The sequence below is a fragment of the Berghia stephanieae genome, chromosome 10 (assembly GCF_034508935.2).
Source record: "Berghia stephanieae isolate SIO BIC M18660-M18661 chromosome 10, UCSD_Bste_1.3, whole genome shotgun sequence".
Lineage (NCBI taxonomy): Eukaryota > Metazoa > Mollusca > Gastropoda > Nudibranchia > Aeolidiidae > Berghia > Berghia stephanieae.
In genome coordinates, this window is record NC_088369.1 from 29,937,144 (window position 1) to 29,954,757 (window position 17,614).

General features: G+C 33.2%; 1 protein-coding gene across 5 annotated transcripts in view; it reads left to right on the top strand.

The window, feature by feature from the left end:
• Positions 1 to 17,614, top strand: part of LOC144980952 (uncharacterized) — a 99,962-nt gene that overhangs the window by 41,465 nt on the left and 40,883 nt on the right. Inside the window, exon 1 of one of the 5 annotated variants that reach the window (XM_078928947.1) lies at positions 1,858 to 2,439. The exons of 2 other annotated variants lie outside the window; for them this stretch is intronic. The gene's annotated coding sequence lies outside the window, so the exon portion shown is untranslated. Of the gene's footprint in view, positions 1 to 1,857; positions 2,440 to 13,632; positions 14,028 to 17,614 lie in introns of those variants that run through there. 2 more of the 5 variants (XM_078928948.1, XM_078928949.1) reach the window with 2 other exon arrangements.

Below are 17,614 nucleotides of genomic sequence, written 5' to 3' on the forward strand. Positions count from 1 at the left end.
TAAATCTCCTCCGGCCATAAATGACAACATATCAGAATCTTTTATAGATAACGCTATTTCACGAATATTTTCTTCCATATCTGTTGTCATTACAGAATTGAGTACTCCCGTTGCTAAGTTTTTACAAAAAAACTTCTAATCGCCTAATTTTGTTGGCATTAAATTTTACACGACAATACTTATGCCACTTAGCATCATTTTGTTTTAAGCTTTCAATAATCTCATTTCTTTCTAATGAATTAAAAACATAGATACATCCATCTTGTTTTCATCACAAACCAAAGAATTGAATTGTGTTAAATCTTCAAAAAGAGTTTCATAGCCTTGTCCTTTGTCATACCTCCTCGACTTAGAGGGACATTATAAACGGTAAATAACGTAAAGTAAATAACTTGCCACAATACAGCATCATAGTGGTTAATGATGATGATAATGATGATAATTATAGCAATGGAAGTGGTATGCTTACTCTTTACTGTCATCAAGTTTGACCGAAATAGGTTTTAACTCACGTAAAATGATTATAGCAGTATTTTTGGAAAGAAAAGAAAACAGGAGGAGGGGAGAAGGAGCACTGTCCTTTGTCAACACCGGTTATCGGCATTTATTGAGATGTGTTCTGCTAGTCTGTTTTGCTCATCTTTCCGTCTGCCCGTCCGTTTTAGAGCAATTGATTATACTTATTAAATCAGATGCAGAAAAAATCTCATATTATAGAATATTGCGCGCTAGACGTCCTTTAAAACAAGTGAAATTGAATAGTATTTACGATTAAATAATTTGTATGGTTCGTGAATCGAAAGTAAAGGGAAAGGAAAACATCCGCTTCGACGCTAAAAATAGTCACCAATGGGAATCCAAAGGATGACGTAAAACAGCCTTTGGTGGGCTTGCCTGGAATGTTTACACAATAAAAATGAAAGAAATTATTGTCGTCCATGTCAAAATTTTCTAATCTTAAAAACCTTGTATCTCAACTAATACTGATCTCTCAGAGTGGTTCTATATCATAAATTATAGGGTTTTTCATATTCTACAACATATGTAATTTTCATGCTTTCAACCCTGTTTGCACAATTCAAGGGTTTTTTGGACCTAATTCCCCCTACTATTAACGCGCTTTTCTTTCTCGATAACGCCATAGTTTTGGGATTTCCCGTTTAATTGTTCTCTTTATAATCGACCCATCCCGGAAAAATTGCCCTTTCACGCACTTCAATACTTCTCCATTAAAACAACAGTAGAATAGCTTTCAGTTTTTATTGTATAACAAGATTTCGGTTAGCGAGAGAAGGAAGCCGCATCCATCTAGTTCGAACCAAAATGTTTGATACTCCGCTAACTCTTTTACGCGTTAGTCGGATTCCCTCAACATATACTTTAATGACCTTTTTTGCAGTTGAAAAAATATTTGGCCTTTCAGAAAATGCAATGTATTATTCAATTCCTTCATTTTAGACAGATTGAATGACCGTTCTCTATTTCAATTCTTTTTAGAGCACAAACAATCAACGTCATTGTCATCAGTTTTTAAACAGAAAAAATAAGTAAGGGGGGGGGGGGGGGGGGGGGGGTAGATTTACTCACGCTTGCTATGTGATGCTCATTTCAACTTACAACTATCCCAACCGTTTTGCAATCCGTTGAAACGTTCAGGCGCTATTGGCATTTACAGTGAAAGGAGACATTCTCATTTTTTTTACCAGGATAAAACGCAGATGAGCCTGGAATATTATGTGTGGTCAGAATCAACATGGAATGCATTGCAATTTCCTTTTTTTTCTCTCTCACGGCAAGCCCGATTGTGCCATTACATTGCTTAAAACTTAATTGCTCTTGCATGAATTTAGAATTACCGGATATGACGCTCACATATACTGCGACCGATTTGTCTTCATCCATCTTGTTTCCTGGACATTTTATTATAAGATTTTCCCTAATTGGTCTACACCACATTATGGTGTGCGTGCAGTTTTAGTTGGCATATGAGATAAAAATAGACCCTTTGATCGGAATGCCTTAATTAATGTGATTAGGGGTTTGGTGATGTATATAAATGTGAGGCGAGGACATTGAGCGCGAGTTTGTGAAGAAATCCTTTTGGTGATGGTAGTTTTTGTTTTTTAGGGGCATATATAGACATTTTGTTCACAAAATTTGGAATAAGTAGGTTGGGAATTTATTTCATAACATTGTACAAAGTTAATATTAATTTTAACATAGATAATTGATCTTGGTAAAGTTTGACTTATAAGTTTTGTCAGCAAAAAAACAAAAAACAAACGTATTTATCGCCACAGTTTCAAAATATATGATTGTGAAAATTTGTATTTTATACGCTTCTTTTTATTACTGGCCAACTTTCAAAACATTTTCTGCGATTCTGACTAAGGAAGACATGATACAGTTTGGAAACTTGTGAAATATATTATACATAAGGTAATATTGAATCCCATCCCCTTTTTCTGCCACACGAACTCTGTCTCATTTCTATCTCTATCTATATACCTATCTATCTATCTATCTATCTATCTATCTATCTATCTATCTATCTATCTATCTATCTATCTATCTGTATATATATCTATCTATCTATCTATCTATCTATCTATCTATCTATCTATCTATCTATCTATCTATCTATCTATCTATCTATCTATCTGTATATATATCTATCTATTTATCTGTCTGTATATCTATCTATCTATCTGTATATCTTTCTATCTATCGATCTGTATATTTATCTAACTATCTATATATCTATCTATATATCTGTATTCTATCTATACATCTATCTATCTATCTATCTATCTATCTATCTATCTATCTGTATATCTATCTATATATACATATGTATATCTATCTATCTATCTATTTATCTATCTATCTATCTATCTATCTATCTATCTATCTATCTATCTATTTATCTATCTATCTATCTATCTATCTATCTATCTATCTATCTATCTATCTATCTATCTATTTATTTATTTATTTATCCATCAATCTATCTGCTATTTATTTATTTATTTATTGATCTCTTTCTTGCTCACTCTGTCACATTGACGCACTCACACACACACACACACACACACACACACACACACACACATGAGTTATATTAAAACCAGTATTGAAATGCGTTTGATCGAGTATCAATACAAGGCTTTAATTTAACGAGTGAAATAAAAAACCTCAATGAAAGATTATCCTTTATGAATCTAGAAATTGTAGGTGAAAATGTTCTGTTGTCACCATTTTTTGATTTTATCGCTGACTGACTTTACAAAGTCAGTTCTGCAATGAATTTAGATGATATTATGGCGTTGTATAATATTGTAGATTTGTGGCTGATGATCATATAGTTTGTTGATCTTGCTTTTTGCCAATGATTAATGATCCTACTTGCTTTGTGTGGTAAACTGTGATAGCAATGAGAGAGTTAAAAAGCCAGTGATGATAATAGAATGTACATAATCAAGTTTCATTTCTTACAGCTTATGTTGTTAATAATAAATTCCAAATCGTAATCAAATATAATGGTCATAATTAGTAACATTTCAAGTAAGTAAAATAAGTCCTAACAAAGTCTGTCTATGTGACCATTTCCAATATTATGCGTGAAATATTTCTAAGTGCGTAAAATAATTTATATCAGTAGTTATTTTCTTGAGCAGTAAAAATCTGCAGCGTGATTTCCCACCGAAAGAACTGAGAGAACTAAGATAACAGACTACTGAGATCTAAAGAGCTATTTAAGACATTCTGCTGAAAATGGATTATGCATACAATTATATACCTCAAGCAATTCGCCATCCCATAATTTAGTAACAAATTCGGACTTCCCACATTTAATGTAGTCAAATTAGATCAGATCTTATTTACCTGGTGGAGGACAAAGTGTTGTAGGATAGGACGAATATTGTTAATTTTACCCACAAAACCACGCCTTTTTAAAGAGTATGACGTTTATTGAATATGTCTATTGAATAATCCAGCTATTGTCTGAATTTCTATTAGCTTTTCTATTGTGACAGGTAATATCGGATTAAGGGTATTTTCTCCTATATCGAGCTCACTTCCTTCTGGTCAGTATGTGAAAAGCATTTAAGAGTGAGCTCTGACCGCTGTCGCTCTTGGGTTATTACGTGTAAAACAAAAAAGAAATTGAGCAATTAATCTACTGACCACAGTAACTTTATATCTAATCGGGAAAAAGAACAATCACCTTATAGATTAATGAAAAACCAGCTCTCTTACAATGTGAGTTGAAAAAAAACCCCAACTTCAACTACAAAAAGTTATTCAAAATTACTTTTACTGCAAGCTCAAAAAATATCTTTTTACCATGCAACCACTACCCACTTATTCACGGTTTGCCAATGTGGCAGGCTGTGATAAACACCAGCCCACCTTTATCAGCCATTATCACAAATTGTTGAAAAAGAATAACACGTTCCAAAAACACAGGTTGGGGTTGTTTGTTTGTACAGCTTTTTTATAGTGCTGTTTTTATTTATTTATTTATTTATAAATTTTGGCATTGCTTTAAAAGACGGCCCGACGTTTACCTAACCAGTTTTGCTTTTATTTTCAAAATTATTTATAAGTGAATAATAATAATAATAATAATAATAATAATAATAATAATAATAATAATAATAATAATAATAATAATAATAATAATAATAATAACGATACATAGTTAGGGCGAAATGTGTTTGCGTGTGTGTGCTTGTGTGTGTGTGCGTGTGAGAGATGAGAGAGAGAGAGAGAGAGAGAGAGAGAGAGAGAGAGAGAGAGAGAGAGAGAGAGAGAGAGAGAGAGAGAGAGACTAGATGAAGGCATTTTATGGAAATATGTAGGAAAATTGAGACGCGGTAAGAGTAAGAGAGAAAAAAAATCCCACTTTGTCTATATGAAAAAAATATTAAAAAGAAACAAATGCAAAAATAAATCAATCAAACAAACAAACAAATAAACAAAGAAGAAAACAAAACAAAACAAAACAAAAACAGGCAAATAAAAAAACACAAAACAAAACAATAGACTTGCTTTTGAAAAACAAGAAAAAAATATCCCCCACCATCTCGTAATAATATGTTTAAATTTCCCCGCAATTTCATAACCTCCCTAAGGCACCTATCCCAGTATGGCATTTGTGTGTTTCAAATGCCCTTTTACAGGCGACCCATTAGAAACCCCAGATGTTTAAGGGGCAACGTGTAATTGTGGCGTCTCTCGAAGAATGGTGGCAAGTATAGTTGAGTCCAGGTAATTTTAATTTTTTAAAATACACTTCTACTATTAATAGTATACATAATGCGTCAACCACCAGTGCTCTTCGTCTCCTTTATTATTAGACCCAGCAGCTACTGTGGACATTGCGAGGTCGCAAAATAAATCCGAAGTAAGCAGCTGCAACATAGAGATCTTCTTCTTCTTCTTCTTCTTCTTATTCTCCTCCTTCCTCCTCCTCCTCCTCCTCCTCCTCCTCCTCCTCCTCCTCCTCCTCCTCCTCCTTCATCATCATCATCGTCATCATCATCATCACCATCTTCTTTTCCTCCTCCTAGTCCTTCCATTCTAACTCCATTGGTGGTGTCTGCACAGATTATACACCTATCTCCCTTTATCAAAGTACCTTGTCTAGTGGCGCTCTCTATTTCCTGGAATTAGACGGCTTGGCTTTGTCCAGGTTTTGCTGGAGATTATTTATATATTGGTGAGGGAAGTTGTAGAATGTCGTTATAAGTCATTCCCTTTATCCCCTGTAAATATTAACCACATCTTATGCACCACTTTAACAAAAAATATACGACCCTTTGATTTTATTTGAGAGAAATACATCACCATCATCATATATTATTATCATGATCTTCATCATCATCATCATCATCATCATGTTTATGCAAATTTGAATTTGTTATTCTTTTTATTTCTTTGTCCATTCCGGAAGCACATATGTGTATTTGATTACAATGATAATGATCTCTAGTCAATATTGAGAACATTGTCTAACCATAGCCAGAAAGCTGTCTTACAATAATAGCGATCCAAACAAATTAAACGCTGACTGGTTGTTTTCCTTTTTGTTATAATTCCTTATCTTTTTATCTTTTTGATTGGTTTTATTCAGCGTAGTTATCATATATTTTTCCTCCACTTAAATATCTGCAGCGCCATTGAAAATATATATCTATCATCATTCTTTTCAACCCACCTTCTCTCTCCGATTCTCTCTCACACACAAACACCCACCCACCAACAGATACACATCCTCTCCTCTCTTTCTCTCATCCTCCTTGCCTCCAAAATTTTAAGAGGTGGTGGGGGGGGGGGGGGGGGAGGAGGAAGTAAAAAGTCCCTTTTTGTCAAAGTATACCAATGTAGATTTTATTTTATGTATTCGTTCAAAAAAGATTTTTCTCGTCACTATCTGTGTCTTTTGTCTGGCGTCTGACAAAGGCCTAAAGCCATATTATATATATATTTTTTTCACTTTAAAAGCTATATTTATTGCCTTTGTTATCGTTAGATTTTAGTAGCATTACTACTACTATTACTGCTACTACTACTACTACTACTACTACTACTACTACTACTACTACTACTACTACTACTACTACTGCTGCTGCTACTACTACTACTACTACTACTACTATACTACTACTACAACTACTACTACTACTACTACTACTACTACTACTACTACTACTACATACTACTATACTACTACTATACTACTACTACTACACTACTACTACTACTACTACTACTACTACTACTACTACTACTACTACTACTATACTACTACTACTACTACTACTATATACTTACTACTACTACTACTACTACTACTATACTACTATTACTCTACTTACTACTACTACTACTACTACTACTACTACTACTACTACATACTACTACTACTACTACTACTACTACTATACTTACTACTACTACTACTACTACTACTACTACTACTACTTACTACTAACTAATACTACATACTACTACTACTACTACTACTACTACTACTACTACTACTACTACTACTACTACTACTACTACTACTACTACTACTACTACTACTACTACTACTACTACTACTACTACTACTACTACTACCTGCTTTTCTTGATATTTGCACTACTGCTACGATTACTGCTGTCACCACTATATTTGATACCACTGCTATTCCTAGTACTTCTACTAACATAACGTCTGCTATACGACGACATCAACAACCACAACAATAACAACAAGATCAACAATAACAACAACAATAACAAACAACAACAACAATAACAACAACGACTACTACTACTACTACTACTACTACTACTACTACTACTACTACTACTACTACTACTACTACTACTACTACTACCACTACCACTACTACTACTACCATACTACTAGTAATACTACTACAACTACAACAACAAGAACAGCAACAACTACTACAACAACAAAAACTTATTGTACAACAACAACAACAACAACAACAACTACTACTACTACTACTACTACTACTACTACTACTACTACTACTACTACTACTACTACTACTACTACTAGTGCTACTCCTCCTCTACAGCCTCCTCCACCTCCTCTACCTCCTTCTCCTTCTCCTCCTCCTCCTCCTCCTACTACTACTACTACTACTACTACTACTACTACTACTACTACTACTACTACTACTACTACTACTACTACTACTACTACTACTACTACTACTACTACTACTACTACTACTACTACTACTACTACTACTACTACTTACTACTACTACTACTACTACTACTACTACTACTACTAGTGCTACTCCTCCTCTACAGCCTCCTCCACCTCCTCTACCTCCTCCTCCTTCTCCTCCTCCTCCTCCTCCTCCTACTACTACTACTACACTACTCCTCCTCCTCCTCCTACTACTACTACTACTACTACTACTACTACTACTACTACTACTACTACTACTACTACCTGCTTTTCTTGATATTTGCACTACTGCTACGATTACTGCTGTCACCACTATATTTGATACCACTGCTATTCCTAGTACTTCTACTAACATAACGTCTGCTATACGACAACATCAACAACCACAACAATAACAACAAGATCAACAATAACAACAACAATAACAAACAACAACAACAATAATAACAACAACAGCAACAACAACGACGACGACGACGACGACTACAACTACTACTACTACTACTACTACTACTACTACTACTACTACTACTACTACTACTACTACTACTACTACTACTACTACCATACTACTAGTAATACCACTACCACTGCAACAACAAGAACAGCAACAACTATTACAACAACAAAAACTTCTTCTACAACAACAACTACTACTACTGCTACTTCTACTACTACTGTACTATTACTGCTACTACAGCAACAACAACAACTACTACTCCTCCTACTACTACTACTACTACTACTACTACTACTACTACTACTACTACTACTACTGCTACTACTACTTCTACTAGTGCTCCTCCTCTACAGCCTCCTCCTCCTCCTCCTCCTCTACCTCCTCCTCCTCCTCCTCTACCTCCTCCTCCTTCTCCTCCCCGTCCTCCTCCTCCCCCTCCTCCTCCTCCTCCTCCTACTACTACTACTACTACTACTACTACTACTACTACTATTAGTGGCACTACTACTGCTTGTGATGCTACTGCTATCATTGTCATTATAACAGACATTAAAGATCCCTTGGATTGACCCACCTATACAAGAGTAGCATAACGGAGAAACAATTAACATGCGAACATTCTTGACTGAAACTTTCGTTGAAAAATGCTCTACTATCTCCCTCTATGTTTGTATAACATTTATGTCATAATTTCTATTGCGTCACAACATTATTTAGTAAATCCAGTGAATAACTAAACAATTTTTACAACTGAAGCGTATAATTATTTATCTTTTCAAAAACACTATCGTAATAACTTGAACCGAAATTATAATTTTTCTACCAGGTGTTTTTCGCCACCAAGTATTTGAACTATGTCACTTATTCATAATATAATCGCTGTGGTCTTTTTTATGTTATGTTTCGAAATGTTACTGTATTCCAGTGTCGTGTCGATATCTGAAAAATGAAAAAGAAAAAAGCTGGTTATTATCATTTATAGCTGTCATACTTCTACCAGATTGCTTTGCAAGTAGAGTTGATACACACGACATGACGCCATTCGAACTTGGGGCAACGTACTCTGGAAAGGGTCTTATATTATCATACATTTGCATCTCAAAACATTTGTGACCAGACAACCTTTACGAATTACAAACGTTATTGTATTCGTAATATTGTTCATGAACCGAAACATTGAAGATTGCACATAATTAATTCTATTCATATGAATAATTCACTCCTCTAAAGTCATTCGTCAATATAATACATTCCTGTATATGTCACTAAATAACAACAATAACAACAACAACAACTGCTATTACTACTACTACTACTACTACTACTACTACTACTACTACTACTACTACTACTACTACTACTACTACTACTACTACTACTACTACTACTACTACTACTACTACTACTACTACTACTACTACAAACTAATACTACTACTACTACTATTCTACTACTCTATGATTATTATTATTATTATTATTATTATTATTATTATTATTATTATTATTATTATTATTATTATTATTATTATTATTATTATTATTATTATTATTATATCATTACCACCACCACCATCATCATCATCATCATTATTATTATTATTTATAGTAGTAGTAGTAGTAGTAGTAGTAGTAGTAGTAGTAGTAGTAGTAGTAGTAGTAGTAGTAGTAGTAGTAGTAGTAGTAGTAGTAGTAGTAGTAGTAGTAGTAGTAGTATCATTAATGATTATCAATTATTATTATTATAATGATGATGATGATAATGATGATGAGGGTGATGATGATGGTGATGATGATGATGATGATGATGATGATGATGATGATGATGATGATGATGATGATCATGGTGATAATGATGATTATGAGGGTGATGATGATGATGATGATATAATAATAATAATAATAATAATAATAATAATAATAATAATAATAATAATAATAATAATAATAATAAAAATAATAATGAAAATAATAGTAATAACAATAGTAATACATTTAACTTGTATAGTGCTCTTCCGGAATAAACAACTCTCCCCATTACTCTCCCCCTCTCCCATTTGAGACAGTTGAGTAATTTCTGGTTTTGCATAATTCGCCCAATCATTGAATTTTAGTTTTTATATCAAAAATTGTGGTTACTCGTAACACTTGACTCTGAGAAAAGGGAAACCATGAGAGGCAGGCACTGGTTTAGGGTTACATTTCGAAAAAGTGGTACATAAATCGACAAAACAAACAAAAAAACAAACAAAACAAAAAACAAAACAAAACAAAGAAAATACAAGAGAACCTAACAAACCTAAAAAGTGAATCGAACAATATACCGGAATAAACCATTCAATTGTTTTAAGTTTTATGCCCCCTCACTTCCAGTTTCAAAATGTAATATAAGTATTATTTTCGTTGATTCCAATATCACACAGCATTTAAGTAGCGATGTATTTTAAAATCAATATCTCATAATTTTTTTGGGCCCATATATTCTATCCCATATCGCAGTTAAGGTAAGTGGGTGAGAAAAACTGTATCCCAGGTGTGTGTGCATCAGTGAAATTTCACATTGTTCTCCTTCAATATGAATATTAGAATTCATATAGACCCTAGATGGCTAGACAGACTGCTTTAAGTGTGAAAGACCTAGGGTTCAAATTTCTTCGGACACACTTAAATCTATCCTCCTTTTAGATATTACAATCTCAATATGAAGACTTATGTATCAACAGTAATTCAGAGCTGTATTTTCTATTTGAAAGCTATATTTAAAGTAAGATCGCTGTTTGATACTTGCAAAATAACTAACCAGTAGATTTTCGACCAATCAAAACATGGAATTTGTGACATCCCTTCACGCGAGTTCGGAAAAATATAGTTGGTTGTTTATAAACAATATCTTGAAGGAAATCAACCTCTCTCTCTCTCTCTCTCTGGTCATTGTTATTGTTTTTACACCGCCAAATGGGTGAATAGTTGCAGGTTTAAGTTTACACATAGTTTTCTGTGTTGGTTTTATTGATCAAGCGGTAGAACTGTGTATTTTACTCAGACACCATCGATAGTAAAACCTGTGTAATTTGCTATGTTTACCAATCACTGCCATTGTTTACATTATGACAACTGTCCGAGAGGCGGGGTTATATAAGTGTTTATTTTAGGGTCTCTGTAGATTTGGTGGTTGAAATTCTCTCTTGACAGGATGTAATAAGATTGACATTTCACGATTGCAAAAGTTGCAAAACAAAACAACTCGCCTGACCACTAACACGAGAACTAGAGAGCAAAGAATCTCTGATATATATATATATATATATATATATATATATATATATATATATATATATATATATATATATATATATATATATATATATATATATAGAATCGTGTTGGATACAAATATGGTACGAATAATGCTCGACAATGGAGCGAATTATTATTTTAATATTTACCACAATGTTGGAGTCAGTCTACATCGATGTGTCAGGCCTTTTTAGCCATCGTCAGGACTGTGTGTTACATGAGTTTGGTTTGTTGTGTGTTGTTCATGTTGCTTGTTGAAGTGGTTCCGTAGTTTTGTAGTTGATTAGTAAGAGTTTCCGTCTATGTGGACAGCTATTGTACATCTCATTTTTCGTGTTGAATGTGGCTTCATGAGGGTGTTTGATTATAGTATATTTCTCTTCCAGGCATAAGCTACATTGTTTTGATGATGGTGTGTTTCCTCTTGCTTTAGATATAATTTTCCATTAAATGTTGTGGTCTAGTTTGTTGTCTTTTAATTTCCAAATATGTTCGCTGAGTTTTGTGGATGTTCTTTTGTTAGTGTTTCTAAAGGTTGAGGTGTGGAGGTTGTATCTTGTTTTGAAATTATTTTCCGTTAGTCCTACATATTTTTCCTGCTTGTTTGTTTTAATTCAAAAATATGTAGGACTAACGGAATATATATATATATATATATATATATATATATATATATATATATATATATATATATATATATATATATATGTGTGTGTGTGTGCGCGCGTGTATTCATTTCTTCTTGTCCATAGCTTTGTGATGTGCAACGGCAAACACCAAAGCACAAAGAAAAATGACTATATATAAAATTTGGGTGGAGGAAAGAAATGTGAGCTGGGCGGCGAGGAGAGGTGACACAGATAGATAGAGGCATATATATATATATAGGAAGAGAGATAGAGAGAGAGAGAGAGGTGGATAGATAAGCAGGTAGGTTCATAGATAGACTTATAGATAGATAGATAGATAGATAAATAGATTGATTGATAGAGATTGGTATATATATATTTGTATATATATATATATATATATATATATATATATATATATATATATATCGTTGGATGGATGGAAACATTGATTGACACAATACATATATATCCTGTCGTGTTTGTAGAAATAAATGATGGAGATGACCGTCCACGAAGAGCAATGTGAGTTTAATAGAATTACAATAGCAGAGAGGGAGGAAGGGAGGGGATTGGAAGGTAAAGGGTGATGCTACCAGAGAAAGATAGAGATAGATATCGAAAGGTAGAGAAAGGAGAGAAGAGAGAGAGAGAGAGAGAGAGAGAGAGAGAGAGAGAGAGAGAGAGAGAGAGAGAGAGAGAGAGAGGCGATAACATTTCTTTTCGGACAGATACAACGCTGTCAACGGCCATGTACCTATTTTACACCTGAGTACTGTGAGAGAATGTGAGTAAAGAGTCTTTTCTAAGGACTCAACTAAGCGCCGAGCGAGACTCGAACCTAGGACCTTCCGATCCGAAAGCGAATGTCACACCACAAGACCACATAGCGCACAATACACTACTACTAGAGAGAGAGAGAGAGAGAGAGAGAGAGAGAGAGAGAGAGAGAGAGAGAGAGAGAGAGAGAGAGAGAGGGGGAGAGAGAGAGTCTTTCAAATACTATTTAATTTAAAACAGCTTCCTTTCTATCAGGCTGGCAATTTCTGTCCAAATCTTATAGTGTGCTTATTCATACACTTTATTGATACCACATTCAATCATAAAGCTTTATAAACTGAGAGGCACGTCAAGTATTTTAAGACACGAACAATCAGCTCTTCGGTTTCTTATATTCCTTTAATAATTTCTTTTGTCTGGATTGGAATGCGAACGGAAAAGCCCGTCGTGCGTTGCTATTCTACTCCTTTCATATTCTAATGTTTCTACCATAATTTTATGGCGCTATTGTGGTATCGAGCTGATTCTATACATCGTCAGGAATAATGGCCCCTAAACATATCGCGTTGTAACAAACGAGTCGTCATTCCATTTCTGAAAGAATTTGGCTGTGGAATTTTTCGGTGCATGAACTAAAGAATGTAAAATCCGTCACCGCCTTTTCTGTATTTTTGTTTGTTTTGCTTTATGATTCAAGAATTCATTTCTTGGTTGCATAGTGTGGGTGTTTTAATAATTTGACACACGCTTGTAGCATGGAGAGTCATGTACAAGGGAGATTAGTGGGATCACTGTGTTCTATTTTGAAACAGACAGGACATCGTTGTTTCTTCTGTGTTGGATTATTGAATTCATAAGTAAAGATTTGTATGTGTGATTTGGTCACTTCTTATAGGGATTGTATGACCATTGTGGGATATAGTCAGGTGATTTAATTCATTTGGTTATTGGAATGATAATAATACGACAATAAAGTTGTATCTGTCAATTATTTACAAATAAAGAAAATTAGAGATAATGATTTGGATTCCACTTATATCCCCTTACATGTGTACACGTTAGTACGATGCAACTGTAAAGGATTATATTGTGTTTAAATGGAACCAAGTTTTGTTGAACACAAAATTATATCTGAATGTAATTTCATTTGAAAAATATTTAAGTTTTAATCTTGTGTGGATTGTGAATTTAACATGAAAACATTTTTGCTTGATATGTGAATGCTAATGTCATTGTATTTCAAACCAATTTTTTTATAATTAGATTGTGCAGGTGACTAAAATGAATTTTAATGAATACAATTAGGTAGACCTTCCCCATGTTTCGGTAATCAATTATTATTAGTGCGATTGCTATTAGTTCGCCTTTTCCAAATTCACTACCCAATTTCTCTCTTTTATTTGGTAATTGGAGTTGTCATTGAAATAATTTTTAAGCCAATCATGGTAAACATTTTTACATTTTTACATTTACAGCTTAACTCTATTTACATTTCGCTCATCAAAAAGCAATCAAAATTGAATCTCCTTGAGATTAAAGGTTTAAAATAAAGTTGATATTGTAGTGATATAACAATGTACATAGATTTTTGAGTAATATTTGGAATGCATTTGACCTTAAAGCTAGGCCCGAGTTTGCGAGGTCAATAAGTTCACGAATTTCAGTCAGAAAACGCATAATAAAACCTTATTATTATTTAAGCAAAACTAAAAGAATATAAAACTTTGGCGGAAAGTTACTTTACCATCTAGATAGTTTTGAAATGATTAATTCAAAATTTTTAAGGAACCCAAAATAGGCAAAAATTAGTACGGGTCATTGGAATGCGCCATCTCTTTTCACGGAGCGTCTAACAAGCGATATCAATATTAGAATACATGTGGAAAAAATGTACTTATTATGCAGCAGATAAACAAGACTCTGTATACACTATCTCTTTTTTTCATTAAGTGTCAAAATGCATATTATTTATCAATACGAGTTTGTTTTTTTTAATCAAAAGACATCATTTATTGATAAACACAGTTCTGGTAAATTGCAATATTTTAAATCAATTTAATTCAAATTTAGACTTAACAATTACGCGAATTTGCAAATGCATACATATACATTATCAAAAAATGTCATCAATCTGTCAGATTTCACTTGTCATCAGACTCTTGTTTTATTAGAAACAAAGAGGAATGAGGATTGTTTTAATAAAGCGCATAAATCGGAATCGCCTCGATCCCTGTATTTTGTTCTGATGATATAAACCAAATATAATGACATAAGACTAGATATGAGGCTTTAAGGTCGCCCTGCGACGCTCACCCCAAAAATACTCCAATACAGATATATGAAAAATAAACCAAAAACTGACGATCTAGCACCAAACTTTTAGTAGTTATGGCTTTAAAAAGGGTTGAAAAAGTGTGGACAAAGTTCATTCTCTGTCCACACTTTTGTGAACTACTTCTGATATTCTATTGGAGCTAAACCGCCAGTTTTTGATGTATTTTTATATCATTCAACCGATGAAAACGAATGTTTGCTGTCTGTCCAATAAATAACATATGATTGGAGTATTTTATGTGGCGAATGACATAAAAACAACGTTTCGGCATAGCCTCGTCTGTGTATGTGTGTGTGTGTGTGTGTGTGTGTGTGTATATATATATATATATATATATATATATATATATATATATATATATATATGGTGCGAGAAAAAAACTATTAGAAAGTATGACACTGTTTCAATACAAAGCTGAAATCAGAAACATTCGAAAACTTGCAATAGCTAGACCTTAAAACTTAACGGTAGTAAAACTGAAATAATATTTATTGGCCAGCAATTCTTTAAAAAAGTAGAGTGTGAATCAATCGTTTTAGTAATAGTGTAATTGAAACTGCTCAGGTTGTTCGAAATTTTGGATGTATTTATTGATTCAGATCTGTCTTTTACCACTCAAGTAAATCATATCGTAAGATGCATAGTATTGAGGAGATTACGTAGTGTTAGACATCTCATTACAAGAGACATCTCGGCCTTGTTAGTTAATTCTCTAATCCTGTCAAAGCTAGATTATTGCAATTCTCTCCTGTCTTCCATAAATAAAGTCAAAATAAAATCCCTTCAGGTAGCCCAGACCAATGCTGCCAGACTTATTTATAGAGATAGGAGAAAGCAATCTGCATCGGCTTTGCTGAGAGAACTCCACTGGCTTCTCGTTGAAAAACGTATAGAATATAAGATCTGTACTATTGTTTTTAAATCACTGCACTCTGATTGTCTGTCCTGGTAGCTTAAATTCTTATCCTAGCCAGAAATCTGAGTTCAAAGTCTGATAATCACATTCTTGTGAAGCCAAAAATGAATTGCAAAATTGGCGAGCATGCGTTTGAATATTCGGCACCCCTTATCTAGAACTTTCTTCCAAGATAAATTAGAGACAGTAATGATGCAGAATTCTTTTTAAAAATATGTTAAAACATTTTAATATGTAACACTAGAATTATATTGCTTTGTTTCATACTGCATGTTTGAGTGGTTGTATTTTTTGAGTGAAAGTTGTCACGTTATTGTTTAGCGCTTTGAGCTTGTTGAGATACAGGGTAAGGTGCTATATAAAAACCATATCCTTCTTCTTCTTCTTCTTCTTCTTCTTCTTCTTCTTCTTCTTCTTCTTGTTTTTATTATTATTATTATTATTATTATTATTATTATTATTATTATTATTATTATTATTATTATTATTATTATTATTATTATTATTATTATTAAGTTAATACACACCAAGTTTAATTTTTAAAAATCCATAATTGGTTAAGAAACAATGCGTTTATAAAAAAAAGGCGTATAAAATCACAAAATTGCGACTTGTTTTCACCACTGTTGAGTGACTAGTGAAGAAAGTTGCACCACCAAGTTGAAAAACCGATCCGGATAGAGCCTGGGATACGTTTTCCTTCTAACAATTTACACAATTTTCAATGCAAAGCAGAACTCACATCTGATTTATTTCTATAGATAAATAGCCTCCAACGAGTCCTGACTAGAAACTAATGGACTTACAGTATATGGACAAAGATGTCCAACATGGTGTATAAGAGCCATTCAACGCTTTATACAGAAGCAGATTTTTTTTAATTATTCAAAATGCATGGGATCTAGTCATTCTAAAAGACATAAGAAAATATATTAGATCGCGAGTAAAAAGGCTACGCGAAGTCATGAAGCAATATTTGTCAGATTGACAGTTGACACCAAAGTTTGAAAATTACGCCCCGAATCTTCAATATGGCTAACATGCGTTGTCTTCATTATCTATCTTATCTTATTAAAGGCTGAATATAGGAATTATCCTTTAAATGCTCGATATAATAGTTTATAATTACAAAATCTCATATAGCTTGTATTGTATCATTCACAGACAGTTTATACAATTTGAATGCAAGGAAAAATACACAGTGTTTTTTATTTATTATTGACACATTTCAGATTTGAATAACTCCAAAGCTGTGTAAGATTTCATCAAACGTTTTTGCCATAGGTGCAGAATTTATTTAAGGTTTGAATGATATAAGTTTTAACGCTGTGCGAAAATTTGGTAGATGAGCTATTATCCATGAGTAGAAAAGAGTAATTTTAAAATAAATCGTAATAACTGTGTTATCATTGACATACCTCAAGAACAGCTGCAACGACATTAATTTATTAATTTATTTTCTTTATCTTACTT